This window comes from Ambystoma mexicanum, chromosome 8, assembly GCF_040938575.1.
Source record: "Ambystoma mexicanum isolate Mex_15411 chromosome 8, UKY_AmexF1_1, whole genome shotgun sequence".
Taxonomy (NCBI): Eukaryota; Metazoa; Chordata; class Amphibia; order Caudata; family Ambystomatidae; genus Ambystoma; species Ambystoma mexicanum.
In genome coordinates this window covers 1,488,216,327-1,488,237,835 of record NC_090929.1, presented here as the reverse complement: position 1 = coordinate 1,488,237,835, position 21,509 = coordinate 1,488,216,327, and the positions used below count along the sequence as shown (strand labels likewise).

The window sequence follows — 21,509 nt, the reverse complement described above, 5'->3', positions numbered from 1 at the left end:
ACATGTATACTTCTACAAATTCTATTCACAGCATGTGAATCCATGAAAGATCGAATGCTGGAGAAGGGAGTAATTTCTTACCTGTAACGCCATTTCTCCAGTGTTGGTATCTTTCATGGATTCACATGTGCCCTCCAGCCTCGCCCCCCATCAAACATCCTGTATAGGACATCCTCCATCTGGAGAGGTTAAAATCTGAGGGGAAGCTGCTGGGGCGGAGCTATACACTCCACGTCCATTGGTGCTGCCTAAAGCACCCACAACGATATTGATGGGACGCTCAAGGTGTCAATGTTTTTCCATAGGAATATTCCTAAATTAAAGTTACCAGGGTTTCCCAGCTTGACAGGGAATATTCACAGTATGTGAATCCATGAAAGATGCCAACGCAGGAGTAATGGAGTTACAGGTAAGAGACCACTCCCTTCATCCTCAAACAAAACTCTGCCTGTCACGCCTAGAGCTCATTCAAGAAGTGGCACAAGAGCTACTTTAGCCTTTATTGCAAATGTCTCTTTAGATGCTACTTGCAAAGTAGCTACTTGGAGTTCTATACATACTTTCGCACACCATTACTGTTTGTATACACATTCCAAATAAGATTCCTAAGTGGGACAGGCAGTATTAAGACATTTTTGTTGCTGTACCTTCAAACATCCTGCCGCCTACTACAGGTACTGCTCGTTAGTGTTTGCAAACCATGCAATTCTAAGCATATCAACAAGCCTCAGAAGGCATGCATTACTTACTGTAATTGTATTTCTGATGCTTGTATCTGCTTAGATTCACATGTGCACACCCTTCCTCCCCTCTTGGAGTTGAAGGTACTGTGATCAACCAGGAATGACACACGGACACAGAGGACTCCTAGTTATTGCTATAGACTTTTTATTGAAATAATAAAAGGGTTGAAATATGCCTGAGTGTCCCTGCCCTAGGAGGCATTTCCCTACCTCAACTAAAACTAAGGGTCTGTCATCGTCAAGATGTCCAAAATAAAATGTCCTGTCAGAAGTCCTATCCTAGCCCTTACACTTCAAAAGTAACTACAAGCTGCGAAGGGTGTTGTCTCCGGCCTAGTAAGTGCACAAATGTTCAAGTTCAAAAGAACTGGCTGATTCAAACAAAAGGTTCCAAATGTATTTATTTATTTGGATTTGTAGAGCGCGCTACAGCCCGCAGGCATCGAGGCGCTGTATCAGGGCTTAAGGAGGCTTACTTAGGGTTACAATGAAGCCATCAAAAGAAAATAACTTGTTCACATTAAAGAGTTATGTGTTACAGCACACCACAGGATACAAAAGATCAAACAAAGAGGTTTGTTTTGATGGCTTTACGGAAAGCTGAGTCAGAGTCAATAACCCTGAGGTGTGGTGGGAGGGCATTCCAGAAAGTGGGGGCGACTGTGGGGAATCTAGAGCTGCCGGCACAGGCTTTGCGAGTTCTGTGAACAGACAACGGGTTTCAGTATGGGGATCTGGACGCTTTGTAGGTGGTGGGTTTGGTGATCCTTAGTGCTAGATGGGAAGGAGTGAGGTCATGGAGACACTTGTGTGTCAGGGCCAGGGCTTTAAAGATGATCCTTTGCTTAACTGGAAGCCAATGGACTTATCTTCTAAGTTCAGAGATGTGTTCTTTGCGCGAGAGACCAGTGCTGGCTCTAAGTGAATTATTTTGAACAATTTGAAGTTTGGCCACATTCTTGGCAGAGGTGCCTATGAATAGGGCATTGCAGTAGTCAAGCCTGGAGCCAATAATGGCCCTGGCGATGGTGAGGCAGTTTTGTTGGGACAGGAGGGGTCGGACTGCATTGATAAGTTTGGAGTGGTAGGCTGATGAAGATGCTATGGCATTGACCTGCCTATTCATGGTCACGTCAGGTTCTAGGAAGACACATAGCATTTTGATGGATGGTGACACAGCTTTGGGAATATTGTCAATGCTGAAAGAAGAGTATTCTTTGCCCAGTTTACTCAAGGTGGTGGGTGAACCAACCAGCAGAAGCTTGGTTTCCTCACTGTTGAGGCAAAGCCTTTTTTCTGCCATCCAGGATTGGATTGTTGAGTAAATGGAGTTCAGGCTATTCTGGTCAGACAGGCAGTCTCCCGAGAGGGGGATCAGTACCGGAGTGTCATCTGCATAGTTCATGTATGAGATGCCCAGGGAGTCCAACATTTTAAACGGGGGCCCCTGAAGAGGTTGTAAAGGGTAGGGGCCGTACATGAGCCTTTGCGGGACCCCGCACTTAATGGTACTAGGGTCAGCGCAAGAAAAGTCAGAGAAGTCTTTCATAGCTCTGTCTTTCAGAAATGAGTCTATCCATGTGCATGCCTTATCCGAGAAATTGGTCACTGAGGATAAGTGCTGGCAAAGAGTTTTGTGGTCGACCAAGTCAACGGCCGCCGACAGATCCAGGAGCAAGAGGAGCGCGGGTTTGCCTGTGTCTCTGAGGTCATTAATTTGGTTTTTACGGTCAAGGAGAGCCGTTTTGGTCCCATGACATGGCCTGAACCCGGATTGTCTAAGTCCAAGGATATGGTTGTCCTCTAGGAATTTCTGAATTTGTAGGTAGGCTGCTTTATCCAGAATTTTCAATAGGAAGGGGACAGTGATGATGGAATAATGTCTTTCTAACGTTTCTCTTTCTTCTTGCTGTCTAATGCATCCACATCCATAATTGTTTCTGTGCCATTGACCAAGTGCTTTAACATGCACCAGTGCATACTCAACCTGTCAATTCGTTGGACTATCCATGGGTACACCTTGTTCTAGAAGGCAACGGGAACTCGGCGACATTGTTTTAGTATCCTGAGACACAAGAGCAACATTGCTCAAACACAAACAAAACGGCTAGGCCTGTTCCTGACCTCTTCTGCCTCTTTACTTTGGCTTTATTGACGTGATTAATTTTTCAATTGATTAGACATCCCCTCATAAGGTTACCTATCCAAGCTTAACCTTTGGTTGTATTAGATCTTCACTTATATCCACAAGTTATGATTAATTCATTGATCTGCCAACAGCGCGATTGCAATTTGCACTTAATTTAAATCTAAACCTGTCCATTTTAATTACTGACACTATTCCCTTGTGGTTCAAACATAACCGTTTGATTCACATTGCAGGAATCATGCATTCAACTTGATTTAACCTAACTTTTAATGTGGCTCCATGCCATTTCCTTCAAACTCAATGATTCCCAACATCATTCAAAGATGGCCGCCCACAGGTAGCCTTTTTTACGAATCTGTGCATGCAAGAACAAACACATGCTCATAAAACTAATCAGTAAGCCCGGCGCCCGAGTAGGGATTAGCCACTTTCAAGGAAGACCACCAAGGTAAGGAACTTTTCACGGTCCCTTAGACCCCTGTGAATCTACAGCGGGTCCTTTGAATATTAACCTCAGAGGCTGGCATAGGGCAGCCGCTTTACAGGATTTTAACGACGGTTGTTTACTTTTCCATGCATTATCAGGACAGTTTCTTATGTCTGCAAACCGCTTCAACGCATACTGTCCGACTCCTAATTTGCAGTTCTCTGCAATTGCGAGGAAATTTAAAAGGTATGCTTTGATAAATGCATAATCTGCTTTATAGCTCTGCACAATGACTGTCAAGCCAATTAATGTTGTCAAAGCCATTGAGTGCCCATGAGCATATATTCTAATGACACATTGTACTTTTTACAGTTTAACCACAATTACGTTTGAACAAGCGCATCAGAATTTCTTCAATCCAAGGAATATTAGTTGATCCTATTTTTGCTCTACAAATGACCGATGTTATAACGAACGCAACACCATACTGAGCAATCGCATTATAATAGTTGGACTAATGCATTTGTTGCCGCTCTGTTTGCCTCCCCTGCCTTCTTTCTTATTCATTTGATTTCTCTCCTCAAATGATGAACCAACCTTTTTGTACTTTGGTCCACATTCATCAGAATTACGGTATTTAAAATTCTTACGTTTATACTCATATTGAACATTAATGTGTATTAATGTGTACCCACATGCCAACTTTGTTCTCTATCTAAATTGAAATTTCAACCTGTTAAATGACATCCTTTCAATGTGTGTTAACCCATGGGGAAATTACTTCTAATTTGGTTTTGTTATACCGTCTGCCCCGATTGGATAAATTTGTCAACACCACTGACCCTAAATGTTACGCTCACCTGGCTCCCACAGAGGCGTCGATCGGAACTGGACAGCTGCGGTCTCCACAAATGTGACGCGTAGGACTGAGATGACGGACTGGACTGGCCCACCTAGCTTCGTTTTCTTGGCCCGTAGGAATATTCTTCTGCAAATGGAGATAGGGAATTAACCACCCGTGGAGTTGAGCGTAAATCCCCTCCCACCCCCCTGTTCTCCCCACAGATCGCCATTGATGTCCCCTCATAGTCTCACCTGATGGTTTGAAAAGATGGGCTCTCCATCCTGCATTGAGCGCAGGGGCGCGTTGATAACCAGTTGCTTCACTGGCTCGAAGGAATTGGTGAGTTCCAGAACAATATTGATTCTGAGATTCCCGGCAAGACGCCATAAGTATAAAGTTTGTAAGAGTTCAAATGCCTGACTTTCACTCTTGTCCGATTCCTTGCAGCTTGCAACTTGACCCTAATGAAGAGTTCCTCCTGGCAACCGGTAGTATTCTGGTAAGGATTTGTATTTTCCAACACAGTTCGATAAAATAAAGTCAATATGTAACCTGTTGCTTTCTCCCTTATTCAGGCGCTGAGAGAAAGTATGAAATCTTGGGGAATAATACCTCCAGCGGTAAAATCAGGTAAGTCTATTGTGGTGAGGAGGGTTCCCCTTGTTAGTCCCTTTGTTTCACCTTGCTGTCCTTTTGTTTCCCCTTAAGGGCCGGGGTTCGGCGAAGATGCAGTGGAAGCTGCGCCGACCCGTGAAGAGGAATAATACCCCCGGTGGTAAAGTCAGGTAAGTCTATATGGGGGGGGGTAACTAATATTGCTCTGTGTATTCCCTTAGCTCACCTTGCTGTTCTTGTCTTCTCCTTAGGTGCCGGAGTGCTGTGGAATGTGAAGATGCTGCGAAGGCCGCTGAGTTCAGCGCGGTGCTGCAGCAGGTGAGGCGACGCGCATAAAATAACTTTTCTTCCAGCTCGAAGGCGCGATGGATCGGGAATTCAGGTAAGGATTAAAGGTATTGCTCTTGTTCTAACCTTTTCTCCTTCTTTCCCTTTTTCTAGGAGCTCCAAACTCGAGGTGGGTGTGTGACAGAAGGCTGGATGCAGACTTGTAGGCATGGTGAGCGTTGCGCTGCTGGATGCAGAATAACGCAAAGCGTGTGCTGCTCTTTGGGCATGGTTTAAATAGCCCCCAAAGTAGTCCCAGGTAAGTATTCCTCCCCAGCCCCGCACAAGTAAAAAATAGTCCCCAAGTAAAGTAGTCCCTTCCAAGCCTCTTTTGGCTTGGAGCTCTTGCAGCATGGTCTGCATCAGATAAATTTGCAGCATGGTCTGCATCAGGTAAGTTTTAATCTATGAGCCTGGTGCCATAGGCGCCAGGACTGGACCCAAATAGCCCCTAGCAGGGGTTGTTGGGCCTGCTTAGGCTAACTTGATGCCTGTTTCCGGGGTTGCTGGACGTGGTCTGGGTCCCCGATGGTAGGCATCATGACACTAAATCATTGTGTCGTACAACGTATAATGCATTTTGATACATTTTAAATTTTTTAATATTTTTGATCAATTATCATTTATTTTGTATTCTTTATTTTGTGCAATAATCATTTTTGTGTTGAATGATACTCGTTACTTAATACGTACTAGCCTCAGAGGAAGAGCAAGGATTGCTCGAAACACGTGTCAGGCTGTACACTACCTCATTAAACAAATCTGCAACTTAAGAAGTGTCTTACTTTCTATGTTGCTGCAGTGAGACTGGGAAAACTAACTTTCAGGACAGTGGTGATGGGCCTGTAGTTACTTGGGATGGATGGGTCAAGGGATGGTTTCTTAAGGAGCGGACGTACCCACGCTTCCTTTAATCCCAGTGGGATGTAGCCAGAACGAAAAGAAGCATTAATGAATGCCATTCTGATCGCGGCTAGGGAGAGGGTGTTAGGGAGAATTGTATGTTTACGCTGAATTTCCTAACCTAGTGAGTCCCCCAGCAGCTTTGCTGGATTTTTGGGGTTTATTTTTTTCTCCTGCCAAGAGTGAGACTCTTTTACCCTCACTCTTGGGCTTGATTTGAGTGTGTTTCTTTGAATCTAGATGTGTTTAATGGGCTATGGGGTCTTTTACTCCATAGGGCTTCATGTGTTTTTGTGATGTGTTACACAGCACCCTCAGTGCAGTGACACAGGGGTGTCATAGTGACCCCCCAGTATAGACTCCATACCCTGGGACTGACTACTGTCTCCCAGTGCATGTAAAGCCACCATTGACTTTACTAGTCTTAAATTCTGAACAGAACCAGTACAAACCATCATATTGTGGACGTACTGGCTGGGGCAATTCAATTGCCCCAGGGTCTGTTAGTCGAGGGGGCACGTCTCTGTCCCCCCTGATCGAGTTTTGGCTGGTGGCAGTGGATACTACTTTTTATATTCAACCGCGAATATTTTCCTATGGGATTTCCCATTGTTTTAGGCTACTATCTTTATTTAATTATTTACGGTAGCCTCGAACATACCGCCGGTTTATTTAATTAATATTAATTCTCCGGTTGGTATTTTTTGCCAAAAGGCGTTTGTGTTCTCTTCTGTGACTCCAACCTAAGTCGAGCCCTTTGTTCCACTTTTTAAAAAAGTGGTGCCACTCTGTCTGGGGTACTTAGGAGAGGTGGAGGGGAATTTAGGCACCCTGGACTGAATTGCCTAGGCAACTCAAGTGGTGACAGCTAGGCTGAGTGAATGGGGGTTTTCTGCATAAAAGCAGGGCTTTGGGGACTGGAACTTCAGAAGTCGCCACAGGACCTAAGAATCCGACAAGGGAGAAGCTGAGCCGACCTGCCACGACACCCACCGGTGGAGCCCTGCTGGACCGTCTCACCACTTTTCCCAACGACAGAGGAGATCTCCCGCCAGAGAGTCTTCTTCCTTTGACTGGTGGGGATAACCAGTTTCACCGTCTTATCGCCTTCCCGACGTACCTCTTGGCCGCCTTGCCTGTGCCAAGCACCCCGGCAACCGGGATACCACGTTTTACCGCGAACAAAGGTACCACCTTTAACCGGAAAACTCTGCGGCTGGTTTCTTCCCTGGTAGTGCAACGACCTTCATCTTTCCTCCAAGTCGAGATCTTCTCTTCCCCTGCATGACGGCGCGACTTGCACCCACTGTCAGGGACAACAGCCACCGCTGGAGGATCCTTCCCACTTAAGGTACCGTGTCCCGCCAGGCTTCCCTTGCCACCGACTGTACAGGGTAGATTTAGCCCCCGGCTTTCGAACCTGGGTTAGCCTGGGACACCCTGGCTAAACTTTCCTAAGCCCTCTAAACTCTCTTTGAACCTCTGCAAGACTTTCAAAGCCTAGTGTAACTGTGTGATCCTGGGCGCATTTGTGCTCTGCTCTCTCTAAGAGTGGGCCCAGCCTTAGGACTTTGGCTCACCAGTGAATTTTGCTCTTCTGCCTTGCTAACAGTGTTCCTAAACCTTAGAGTGGTGTACCTTTCCATATTCTGTCTTTTTCCCTCCCTTTCTCACAAACTTATTGGAGTGCCATCTAGTTAAGCGCTCACCTCTGTATGAAAATAAGTGGTGTTTTACTGGGACTTATCTGATAAGGAAAAAGGGGTGTATATATTACAATAGCAACTGTGTTTAGAATATTTTACAATAAGAGAGCTGCAGTGTTTCAAACCGTGTGTTTTTAAATAAATAATTATATACTTTGATACCAAAGCTCTGGTCAGTGTTTGCTTGTATTATTGTGTCTGAGTGCCTATTGTGTATACTTTGCATACTGCCTAACTCTTCTTGAGAGAAGTCTGACTGCTCAGCCACAGCTACCAGGTAAATCCGGGTGGTACAGACTGCTACCAAGTGGGTTTACTGCCAACACCTGTAGTCTTAAATCTTTTGCAGTGTTCCCTAAGGGAACTGCACAGGTTTCTGCCTAACAGAGGGCACAGTCCTCGATGACTTGTGCTGGGCAGACATCCCCTTTACAGTTGGAGGGTTTAATGGCTTGGAGAAGTGAAGTGACCTCTGATTCACTCATGTCTTTGAAGTCAAACAAAGGGGAGGAGTTGGAGTGGGTAGTAGAGGTGTGGGTGCTTTGACTATTGGTGCCCAGTTTGGTGATCTCCCTTTGGTGGGCGAGGATTTTGGCCTCTAAGGTTTCGAGTTTGTTAAGCATGGCGGACTGGATAGAGTTGCACCAGGATTCGTCCTTCACAATTGGTGAGGCCGAGGAGGAAGGGGTTTCAAGTTCTCTGAATATGGCAAAATTTTTCAGCTCCCAGATTTAGCATTGGAAATTCTAGTATTGAATGATTTGGCTTTGGCGTTGGTGATGGTATTTTGTATAGCTTAGAAATGGTTTTGAAATAAATTCTGGTGGCTTCAGTCGGATTTTTGATCCAGGTGGTGGGAGCTGCTCTTTTTTCCCCACGCATCTGTATGAGGTCCTGGGTGAACCATGCATTACAGTGCTTGATACCTTTCTCTTTTTTGAGGGTAAGCGGTGCTACCAGGTCAACGGCCTGGGAGATGACCCTTTTGAAGTCATTGGCAGGGAGTTCTGGGTCAAGGGAGGTAGCAGAGCGGGTACCTTGAAGTGCTGAGAGAGGTTGTTGTGGGTGAGGAGGTTTGAACTGTGTGAGAGTGCAGCTTAAAGGGGGATGGTAGGTTGTTGAGTGTCCTTGGAGGTGATAATGTTGAATATGATAGTGGTGATCAGTCCAAGGTAGTGGCGCGATTAAAGGCTTCCTGAGCAAGCAGTTGTGGTGTGCAACCCAGTCCAGGGTGCGGCCTTTCGTATGGGTGGGACTAGAGATAGTCTGCAAGAACCCCAGGGTGGATAAGGCTTTATTGAGGGCTTTGGCGTGAGTGTCTTTGGGATCATTGAGGCCTAGGTTAAAATCCCCTAGGAGCAGGATTTTAGAGGATTTCTTAAGGTTATCCGAGAGGGATTGGGTGGGGGCGTCTTGGAAGTCACTGGATGGGCCTGGAGATCGATAGATGAGGTGAAGGGCGATGGTGCATTGTGGGAAAGCTTGAGCTTAAGTAGAAGGTAGTCTGAGCTTTGATCGAGGTCCTTCTGGATTGTCCCAATTGACAGGGGTTGTTTGGCGATGACGGCTACCCCCCCTCCTCTGTGGGAGGAGCGGTCACGTCTGTATATAATGTACCCAGGGAGGATGGCTGGGGCAAGGGCTGGTCCCGATATCAGTCAACCAAGTTTCGCTAAGGAATAACAGGTTGAGGTTGTTGTTATTGATCAGGTCGTGCACATCTCGGGCATTTGCTGGTAGAGATCTGGAATTGACGAGGACACATTTCAGGTGGGCTTCAGATAAGGGAGAGGGGAAGAGTCTGTGCTGGGCAAAGCTGGGGGCTGTACATGAGTAGGACTACCAGCAGGAGGACTGGGGGGGTTACGACTCTGGTGGAGGCATAGTTACAGTGGTACAAGGTAATGTTTCATTAGGTACAGGCATAGCTAAGGGCACAGTAGTAGTGGTGCTGGCAATGGTACAGGCAGTACCAGGGCGACCCATGTCCAGCCCAATCATAAGACGCCGCCCGCGAACTCTCACCCTTCATTACTAAACTCATAAATGCCTCTTTCACATTAGGTACCATACCCAGCAACCTGAAACACTCCTGGGTCCTCCCCTCCTCAAAAAGCAAACTCTGGACCCCTCCATCCCAACCAATTAACGCCCCATAACCACTGTGCCGTTCCTGCAGAAAATCCTAGACAAAGTAGCCTGCCTACAAATTCAGCACCACTTGGAACTAAACCACCTCTTAGGAGTCCGACAGTCCGGCTTCAGACCACAGCGTGGTACCGAGACTGCACTCCTAGACCTTAAAGCACAAATAGACACACTAAGCGATAAAGGCACAACTTCACTCTTACCACTCCTCGACCTCTCTGCCGTTTTCGATCTGGTAGACCATGCAATGCAATCAAATCACCTGGTCACAGCAGCCTGCTTCTCCCATGAAGCAGTCGCATGGATCCAGTCCTCCTTAGATAACAGGACAATGCGAGTTTTCTCTCCTCTAGCAGCTGCAGACTCCGCACCTATTTCATGCGGTGTACCCCAAGGATCTTGTGTATCTCCCACCCTCTACAACATTTTTACAAAGCCCCTTTTCAATGATTTAGACGGTCTTGGTATCACCTACACTAACTATGCAGATGATACACAGATCCTCATCCCGTTGACGGGAGATTATGACAAGGATTTGGCCTTTGTGAATAGTCTACCTCATCATCCAGGCATGGATGGCCTCCCACGGTCTATGCCTGAATGATGACAAAACTGAACTCCTCATTCTAGGCACCTCTTCCAACATAAAAAAACTAGGTCCCAACTATGACTCCTTCATAATTGACAACAACATCATTACTGTAGCCCAAGTAGTTAAAACCCTCGGTTTCTACATAGACTCCACGCTTACCTTTGGTAAACAAGTGAATGCCATGGCTTCAGCCACCTCCTACACCTGCAAGCTAATTCGAGCAGCCAAGCCCTTCCTCTCGCCCAATAATTGTCGTTTTAGCAAGGGCACTAATCCTGTCGAAATTAGATTACTGCAACACCCTCTACATAGGCAGTAACAAATACATCACCGCAAAAATACAGACACTCCAAAATAATGCCCTGGGAGCCGCCCTAAACTTCCCTAAAAATGCCCACATATCAGACCTTAGGAGATCCACTAACTGGCTCTCCACAAAAGACAAAATCCTCCTCAAAACAGCATCCCTCACACACAAATGCCTTAACCACGTAGCCCCGCAATACCTTGTAGACAGATTCACCAGACAAACAGCCTCTCGCCCCCTACGAAAAGCTAACTCCAACCGTCTGTTAGCACAATTTTGAACTCCCTTCCATCTGCTCTAAGGGAAGATCTCCCCTACCGGCAATTCAGATCCAACCTGAGTCAATGGCTAAAAGATCACGATGCCTAACCCCACCTTATTGTCATTTGGGATCTCACGTATATTTTGTACATTTGCCCTGCTCTATCTGTCACCCCTGCATTCTTGTAAACTTACTGTTTATACTTCTGTGATTTATTTGACAATACATGTCTACAGAATTGTAACCGTAGCTGTACCCCTTGTTTAATCTGTAATCTGTAACCTGTAACCTAAATTGTACAACCCTCTTTCTGCTTTCGCGCCCAATACCCTTGGGTCTGCTGCGCAATATAAATAAACAAACAAACAGTAATACAGGCTAGCACTTCATTAGGTACAGGCATTGCTAAGGGCACAATAGTAGTGGTGCTGGGGTAGCACTTCATTAGGTACAGGCATAGCTAAGGGCACGGTAGTAGTGGAGCTGGCAGTGGTACAGGCAGTAATATTGGGTAGCATTTCATTAGTTACAGACCTGGCTGTGGGCACTGAAACAGTGGTGCTAGTACTGGTCCTGGGTAGCATTACAGTATGGCTAGAGATAGGTGTGATGTTACGAGCTTCATGTTGAAATACAGAGAACCATGGTACTTCATTCTGCACTGTGGATGCAGAGTCATCATTGTTCATTGGTAGTTTTTTGTAGGTTGGCGGGGCCGCTAGATTGCATGTTGGAGGCTGCCGTGTGGCAGAGCGGATGCACACCGGGGTGAGCTGGAGGTGCCATGCTCAGGTGAGTGCAAGATGGCGGTATTGGAAGTCGGGGGAGTGTGGGGCGAGGAGGGGCTGTGCTTGAGATCAGCGGCCCATGCTTGTGAGGGCGGATCGGTCTCGGCTATGGTTCCGTTCTGGATGTGGGCGGGAGATGGTGTGGGGGGGCCTTGTCCTCAGGCGTGGTAACCGCGAGGCATGGGTCAGGCAGTAGGAGTAAACTGCTTCCCTTAACATGCACAGGCGCTGATTTCTGAAGGTGACGCGTGGTAAGGTGATTGAATCGGGATGGTAATTGAGGGCAATGGTCTTACCTCCCTTCCGTACCTCCGAGCATTGAAGAGCTGCAAAGATTAGAGCTGGCCTTTCTTCATGGCCTTCACTCTGCAGCTTGGCCTCGCGGCACGCCTCCCCTCCATTTAAAGCAGGAGGGGAGGGCCTGCTGAGGTGTGGAAGCCAATTGGGCGGCTGGGGCATGTTGTGCTTCCTCGTTGCCTTGGTTACAAAGGCGGCGGCCATTTGCTCACGGCCTTGTGGACGGGCAGGCATCTTTGGCGGTCGGATCCAGCACAGAGGTGCGGATCAGCTGTTACATCATGCAGAATCTTCATGGTAGCTCGCAGCGGAGCTGCAGAGAGTATAGCTGGCCTTTCCTCACGGCCTTCGCTCTGCGGCTGCAGCTGTGAGCAAGGTTCACAGTCCCAGGAGATAACTCCTGTCCCCTGGTTTCTTTCCACAACACAACAGTTGAACAAGTTGGAATCTTAAGGGCATGTGTCTTCCTTACGATTCCCTTTTCCAAAGGAATCGATGCAACTCAAAAGGAGAGTCCCCGACCCGCAGGATGTCTGGTATACTCCCCTGCCAGGCTTCTTTCGTCAATATTTACTTCAGGGTCCCAAGGGCATGAGTCTTCCTTGGTGCTTTCTTTATGTTCACTTTCAATTGACTAAAATTAACTTGGCCTGGTATACTCTCCTGTAGGGCTTTCCCTTGTATACGTCAATCTCACACTTGGGAACTTGCCTTTGCCTGGCATACTTCTCTGCCAGGTCTCGTATGTGTTTCTCCAAGGTTTTGAATTGGTCTCTTTCAAATACTTGACTGTGCCTGGTATACTCTCCTGCCAGGACTTGTGTGCAGCTTTCTTTTTTCTCACCCACACAGTAAAATGTGCCCGATATTGGTTTGCCAACTCTTGTTTAACACTGTTCCTTGTTTTCTGTATCAAATTACTTGGTTTCATTTTCTTACATAGGGGGCCAGTGACCTGCTTGTGGTCTGTTTTAAAGCCCCTTTAAACTTTGTATGGGCTTGACTTAGCGTCTCATTGGTTATTGGTGTGAAGCGCCATTGACCCTTAAGTGATCCAGTAACCCGTTCTCCCTGGGCTTACCGGATGCTTTAGTGGTCTCTCACGGTTCTCTTTTCTTTCTCCTTTCGGGTTGCTGGCCCAATGTGCGGTCCTTCACTGTGTCTCGTTCTGCAGCACTCCGCTCCTGCTGCCTCACATTTTCTGGCCGTAAGCTACTCGTCATTCGCTTTGCCCTTACGATGGCAGGCGTTTCTCCAGCCCTGCTCTCCCTGGCGTGTAGGACTGCAGCTTCCTGACTGGCGTCTCTCCTACTTGCAGCGTCGCTCGGCTGTGGCACTTTTTCCTTCACGTTCCTCCTCTTTCTCCTCCTCCCTCCCGTCCGCCTCTATCAGCTGGGGCGAATTTAAACTTCCCCTGCGATGTGGAGTGCCTTCCAGAGACTAGCCCATTGCATTGGCTTCTTGGTCTTAGTCATCCTCATTGCTCAGTCCTATTTCTTATCCCATTACTCCCATATATATGAGATTGGAAAACCGTTCTGGGTATATTGCTTTGATGGGTATTATCAGTAAGGTTTACGGTTGATGAATGAGAGCTAGCCTAATAAGCTATAAAGGCATGATACATGGAGGGGACATCCCTAAAAGGGAAAGGAGAGTATGTGTCTCTTCATCTGCTGATGCCATGCTTTCCCCTTGAGGACCCGCCCCCTCTACGTGGTCCTCATCCTGTAGCTGTCCCCAGGGTCGGTGTCGAATAGCGGCTGCCATCCCCTGGCCACATGGGGAGGGAGAGGCCATGCCCAGGAAAGGAGTGATGACAGTCTGGTTCATCACAGTACATAGACCTATTACACCTACCTTTTATGTGCTCACGCATACACTTCATGCTCCCTCATGCCAGAAACACAACAATCTGAGGGACCTCGATGTGTGAAGGACCATGGGTACAAAGGACATCACACTAGGGCTAGTATTACCGACACGCCCAGTCGAAGTCTTTTTTTTTTTTTTTACGAAGTTCAAAAACAAGTCATGCAATACTCTGCACCTAGCACTAGATGGTAGTTTATGCAGAACATATGATTCTAAGCAGATGCAAGCATCAGAAATACGATTACTGTAAATAATGTATGTCATATATTTCTGAGGATTGTAGAATTGCTTAGAATCACATGCTTTGCATAGGCCAACACCTAGTGGTAGGTGCAGAGAATTGCATGACTTGTTTTTGAAGTCCGAAAAGGGACGTTGACTGCGCATGTTTGTAATAAAATCCCTAATTTGACGTGTACTGTACACCTGGACCTTCACACGTCGAGGTCCTTCCTTGTTTTTTCTGCCATAATGGTCGGTCGCGTAATGCAACTCTCCTAGCATTGCTACCTAATGTTGACAATTTATACAGTTCCCCAGCATGGGGTCCAGGATGGATTCACATGCTCATGAATATTCCCTGTCGTCAGGCCGGGAATCCGCTGTAAAAGAAAAAACAGTTTGACTTTCACTTAAAAATTGTATTTCTCCTTTAAACCAATCACTGTACTCTGGGTCATACTACCCCCAGCCAATAATGGTCCTCTCCTTAAGCCCCTCCTCTGGCAGCCATCTTCAGATTTGGTAAGTACGTAATTGGCAGTATGACCAAGAAGAGCTGCAGAGGGGTAGGAGGGAGGGTTTGCATGTGAATCCATGCCAGACTCATGCTGGAGAACAATAGTTAATGATAAGTAACTTGTTCTTCTCCAGCATGGGGTCTGACACGGATTTACATGCTCCTGAATAAAGAATACACAGCAGTACAATACTACACAACCACGGGAGGTGGCAAGGCTCAACAGAATCAACACTCTTACCTCCGGAACAGACTCACCACAAGCTAACAGGTTGCGTAGCACTGCTTGGCCGACCCTTATCTCCACCCTGGAATCCCTGTCCACACAGTAGAACCTTGTGAAGGTGTGTAGACATCCATGTAGCAGCCCTGCAGATGTCCAGCAGGGGCACATCAGCCAGGAACGCCGTCGTCGCAGCGATCGCTCTGGTGGAATGGGCTCTCTGACGAGCGGGCAGCGGTCGGTTCGCCAACCGATGACAGTGTGTGATACAGCCGGAGAGCCACCTGGAGATGGAAGTCTTGGACAAGGCCTTCCCACTGTGCACAGGACCAAAGTCCACGGACAGTTGAGATATTTTCCGATACCTCTTTGTGCGTGCCACGTAGAACTTCAGAGCATGAGCAACATCCAGCGAGTGCAAGGCCCTTTAAACCGGTGACGAAGGCTTCGGAATAAACACAGGTAACACCAAAGGCTTGTTGAGGTGGAATTCTGATGGAACCTTTGACATGAAGGAGGGTTTGTCTGTAGCACCACCCTCGATTTTTGAAAAGCCAGATACGGATGTTTGCAGGATAGGGCCTGGATCTCAACCACCCTCCTGGCTTCGCTTCCCAGCACATCACTCTATGCCACACTCGCTCCATGCCTTCCAGGTCCACTATTTCGGATTAGTGCTGCGCCGGCACCCCTCCCAACCCCCCGGCCCTTAATGCGACCATCCGGCAATTGTTAGCACTCCATGCCGCCTATGGTCTGCGAGTGCCCTGCGTTGGCCTGGCCAGGGTTTCACGACTCTCAGCACTTATCGGTGGCCTCCTAACTACTCCTGCTACAGTGTGTGCTGCACAGCATGCATCCTCAGTGAAAAACCACCCCTGCCACTTGGCGCTGCCGCACAAATGTCTACCAAGACAAATGTAGCTCTCAGCGCAGTTATCTTAAACCTGCTCATGCCACCAATCCTTTGACCTACACCTCTTCCCCACCCCACAGCCCAACCTATCTGCCATATCCTTCTTTGTCCCAGTAGCCCCCACTCAACCTACAGCTCTCTGTTTGCCTAACTCTGCTGTATCTGACAACCAATGCCAATACCAATCTCCATTGCTCCTGCTCAGCATGCGCTAATGCGGATTGCTACTGCACGCACATGTACCACCACAGCGAGCCTGCCCCTTTCCTATAGCAGCTGACCCACCACTCTGCCCTGCCACTAAGATTCACCCAAAAGTCTACAAAAAGATCACCCCTTATGTGAGTGAAGCACCAACAGACATCAGTTCTTCACCTAGCAACACTCCTGTTGCCATAAAACCAGCCAATTCCAAATACGCTCATACAACCTACCCATTTCATGCTGCAACCCCTTTGAGGAATGCACCATTACTATGGGGAGCAGACTCATTACCCACCTGCCTCCTTATTCAAAGTCTAAATCGAGTAAGCCAAATGGCAAATCCATGACACCTCCACTCAAAGTTGCTTTGGTCAATGTCAGGAAACAGGGTCTTGCGTGGTCACTTTGGAATAAATGGAAGAGATTACCTATTGGGCTAATATTCACACTCCCAACATGGTGCTCTCCTCGCGTCTATTCCCGGAATAGACACAATGGTCTATTGGTTCTCCAAGATGGCGACACATGCTCTGATCGAACCAGATCAACATCTCCATAAAAGCGTTTGGGAAGGTGAGTGCAGCGTATCGCTTCACCTTTGATACTGGTGCTCCCCTGTGAATACGTGCCTTATTCGTATTTCCCTTGTATGCTTTATCAGTATCCCGGTTTTCTTCCTTACTCCTCTCCTTTTCCCCTTGCTTTTCTATTTAGTTTTGGGGTCTCTTCGCGCATTCGCTTCCCCTTGAAATTCCCCCTTTTTCCTTTCCTTGCCACTGTATGCTTTTTAGCTTGACAGCAACCCTGCTCGTCCGTTCCCTGTCTGACCGTCGCTTCTACAACCTTCGCTTGCTGCTTCGATCCTCAGTGCTTATTGCCAGCTCCCCCAGCTGTCAGCCCAAATTACACCTCCCTCCTTCAGTGGCTCACAGCCTTCTACTTTGGACCGCTGCCTCTGATACATCAGCCTCCTGCAACTTTTCTTGTCCGCGTTCTGCTGCTGCATCATTACTCTGTGCTGGAATCTGCGCAATGCATCTACAACTCTGCAGTAGTTTGCTTTAGTTCCCCCCAACCCCATGTTTGAGGGATTTTCCCAGGAGTTGCACAATCTCTTGTATTTATCAAGAGACGGATACTTTTTGGGAGGCTCTCACTTCTCGTCAGCAATCTACAGTATAAAGAACCAAAGACTCCCAGAATCCTGGCAGACATCAAGATAAGGTCAGTGCCTGCTTGGATCATAACACCAGGTCTATCTCGCCCACCCGCTTGACATTGCTGACCTCATCACAAGTAATAACCTTCACCTTCTATCAGAAACGTGGCTCCATGCCGCCTATGGCCCATCTTTATCCCTTTTCATACCACCAGAATATGCCATTTATCGCAATGAGACTAGATTCCAGAGGCGGTGGGGTCGCCCTCATAGCAAAAGACTCCTTAACAATTGGAGACATGTGCAACGCTCACTTACCTGCAGTTGAACTGCTGGCTACTAAATTGAGCCTCTCTCATACCTCCTCAGTAACCATACATGTGGTCTACCCTGCTCCTGGCCCTCTCCTCTTTCGAAGAGGATATCATGTACTTCCTTTCAGCGCCAAATGCATGCCCAAAACTCCTAGGCGACCTCAACATCTGCCTCAATGAGTAAGATCTAAATGCCTTATTCTTTGCCAGCTCTCTTAATGAGCTCGACTTCACCCACTCTCTTAATGAGCTAGGCTTTGCCGAAGGCATCCTCAGTCAAATTACTAGACAATTTACTCCAACCGCAGACCTTAGTCAATGATCCTGCATACCTTGTAAACCTGTACAATTTGACTATCACGGCCAAAGCCGTCAAACACTGCAATGCTTTTACTTTCAATGGATTGCCTTTCTCCCATAGATTCCCCATCAGATAGATATCTCTTCCAGCGTCAGCTGCTCAGAATATTCTTCTACAGGTGGCATAGTGTACCTCGAGTGGGCCGTCGAGTCATCTTGCCTCAATGCCTCGGTTGTCAGCTCCGGATGTGATGTCAGTCGCCGTACATACACTGTGTGACTAGGCCCCTGTACCCAGTTCCTTTTCTTCTGTGCGCTGAGCGCTGCTCTGGGAAAACTGCCATTCTTCGATTTTCACTCAACGTTTTTATCGTTCTTGTTCATGAGTTGAACCATGTTCGTGCCCTGAGTCCCCAGATTCAAGCGCTGTGTGTGGTGTCTCTGCTGGCCATGACACAGAGGGCTGTAGTTCGTGCAGCAAGATGAATCCCAAATCCCTCGGGGAACAGGCGGCAAAGTTTTAGGTAGGCCGACCTCCCTCAAAATCTCTGGCGTGGTCGACCATTCGGTCGTCGGAAGCCGAAACGGAGGGTCAGACTCCAGAAAAGGAGGATAGGCATCGGAAAAATACCAAAAAGAGGTCCCATAGCAACTAGTCCTCTTCATCCTCACACAAGAAGAAACTATGCCAAGGACACAAGTTATGATTCTTCAAGTGACCGCAGTAAGTCATCGGCAGGGCCAACGTCCGGGGCTGAGTGGGAGGAGTTTGTTTGCAAGGCAGCTGCGGGTATGGATGTGCCTTCAATGCAGCAGGCCCTGGTGGCTCCAACGGTGCTGGTTGAGTATGGCCCCAGAGGGATCACGACACAGTCGGCGGAGCCGTCTGGCCCTGCACAGAGCAACGTCATGCTGTCTTCAGCGCTGTTGAGGAGAATTCTCATTCTATGGCTAATTTCCCTCACCTAGTGAGTCCCCCAGCAGCTTTGCTGGATTTCTGGAGTTTGTTTTTCCACCTGGTAAGAGTGTGAGCCTTTTTCCCACTCTTTTGCCATGTGTATTTTTTACTGTTTATGTGATAGTGGGCTCTGCTGGACCCCACCCCCTGAACCCCACTCTGTGTTACACAGCACCCTCTGTGCATTAACACAGGGTTGTCTTTGAGACTTCCCCCTGACTCAATTTTCTGGGGCTGACTACTGTCCCCCAGAAAACAGGCAAAGTTGCCATTTACTTTACATAGTAATGTAAAACTACAGACCCAGTACACCCCATCTTACATAGAGTACTGGAAAGGGTTAATTCCTATCCCTTTTTGTCTGTGCCTCTCTGAGCTTTGTTTTGCTCTTTTAACATTTAGACTTGGCTGGTGGCAGTGGTATCTATCCTAACTGTTCTACCACAATTATACAATATAAACGTGGTATTGTTCCAGGCTATTATAGTAGCCTCGAACATAAACCTGCTTGACCAAATACACTTACTTTTGGCTCTGGTCGGGTTTATTCGCCATTTCTTTTTGTTAAAGTCCTTCTTGTGTTTTACTTTGCACGGCAAACCTGGTTTGCCTTCTTTCTTCACCGTCTTTTGGCGGGCTTCTGCGGAGAAGCCCTCCTCTTGGCGCCTGGGTGTCTAGGTGGGCTGTATGTGAGGGAGGGGCGTAGTCCCCCCCCCTGCACATGGTATCCTAGGAAACCCAAGTCGCACTTTGCCATGATTGGCTGAGGTGGTTGTTCGGGCCGGGCAACTCCCCTGCTGTGTGATTGACAGCCAGGCTGTATGAATGGGGGATTTTCGCATAAAAGGCAGGACTCTTGGGCTGGAAGTCAGAGTCTTCACTGGAACTGTAAGGAACCGAAGAGAAGCGGAGAGGAAGACGGCTGCTGCAACTACCGAGTCCCGGTGGAGCCCTGCTTTGGTCCTGAGCTATCTACCCTTCGACGACAAGAGAAGATCCAGTCCGGAGTCTTCTTCCCTTGAGCTTGGTGGGATTAACCAGCTTATCTTCCACAGGCAGAGGATCCTCTTGGTCGAAATCTCTGCACACTGCTGTAGTGATCCGGATAGCCATCCGAAGAGCCTCTCCTGTTTTTAAGGAGCACACCTTTTATTCAGTGTTGCTTTTGCTGCTGTTGGCTGCATCCCTGGGTAGTGCACATCGCTCCAGACGTCCTCCTTCTTGTCCCCACGACTGAAGTCACAGGAACCGTGAGTCTGCAGGAACTACCAGGAACAACTGCTGTGGCACCAGCTCTTCTTCACTTGAATAAGGTAATGTTTCCGACCTCTAGGAAATGGGGTGAATCCCTTTTCTCCTCACAAAAAGGCTTGTCCTTATCTTCCTTCCCTCTTATAACTTTTGTTTCCTCTTGTGGCAATATCCAAGTACTCCTGGCAATCTCGAATCGTGAACTGTACTAACCGTGTGATCCTCGACAACAGGAACCCTGTTCCACTTGACACTGGCGCAGGCCTATTGACTTATATTCACTTGTAGGAAAGTGTCCTCTGATTCTATCTGCCTTGACAAAAATACTGCCTATGATTTTTATCCCAAACTCTTGTGTTGATTCATTTGCTAAGTGTGTTTTAACTCTAGTAACATTTCTTCCTGTGGGTACGCAGTAAGACTGAACTGTCATTACTGTCAAAAAGTGTTCACATCTGTCCCCCGGTAACATCTTTGTTTCACAACACCGGTCTGTCAAATCCTAAGGTACTTACCTTGAGTTGTTTTGCACAAAGATAATTGGTCGTGTGTAGTGTATTTTACGTGTGGTTTTAATTTAATAGAAGTGAAGTGTTTGCAAACAGATGGTAAAAAATAAATGTACTTTTACTTTTCAACCAAAAACCTTGAATCAGTGTTTGCTTGAGTCACAGTAATTGTGGTCCTTTGTGTAATTTCTACTACTGCTCATTTGCTCTTGAGATAGGTCTGGCTGCTCTGCTACTGCTACCACTTTAACAGTGTAGTGCAGGCTGGTACCAAAGGTGAACTTGTATTGCCACTTGTAGTCTTAATTGTGTGTAGTGGTCCCTAAGTGCACTGCACAGGATTCTGCCTAACAGGCGCTGATACTTGCCAACGCACCTCGGGTGGCACTGGCTGAAGGTCTTCACAACAACAGTGGGCCTGACACCTCCCCAGTCGTGGAAACACATAAGGCCCACCCGTATGGCTACACTAATTCCAAATATTGGGCTTTGGTGGGCTGAACTGACATTCTTAATGAGAAACCTGAGAAGGCCATGCCCTACAATCCAGCTATTGCCGACCCTGTCACCACCTTAAAGACCTTGAAACCACACCCCCCAGTCAACTGAAATTTCTTTCTTACCACCGGAAGGATTAGTTGTGCAGGTGGCCACTGTGTCTACCAGGCCAGCCACATCTACGTCCAGTCTCCCAATTTATAGGGAAGTGAAAAAGGTCAACGCTTTGGCAAAGAAAATATGTTCGTCACTCAGCATGGCCTTGAAGGCAGTCAATTCCCCTTGCAGGTTTGCCAAATATTCTTTCGGTTTGTGGATGGCCATTGGGGAGGCCACCCAGTATTTACCCGAAGGGAGATGCAGGCTTACCTGCGTATGTTCAAAACAAACTCCTTGACATTTTAGCCACAAAGTCGCTGGGCCTAGCTGTGCAACAGCCGGCCAAGCCTGCCTTA

At 47.5% G+C, this 21,509-nt stretch overlaps 1 protein-coding gene across 2 annotated transcripts in view; it reads left to right on the top strand.

Moving 5' to 3' along the window:
- SLF2 (SMC5-SMC6 complex localization factor 2) overlaps positions 1 to 21,509 on the top strand; it is a 1,286,318-nt gene that overhangs the window by 682,179 nt on the left and 582,630 nt on the right. The window lies entirely within an intron of this gene.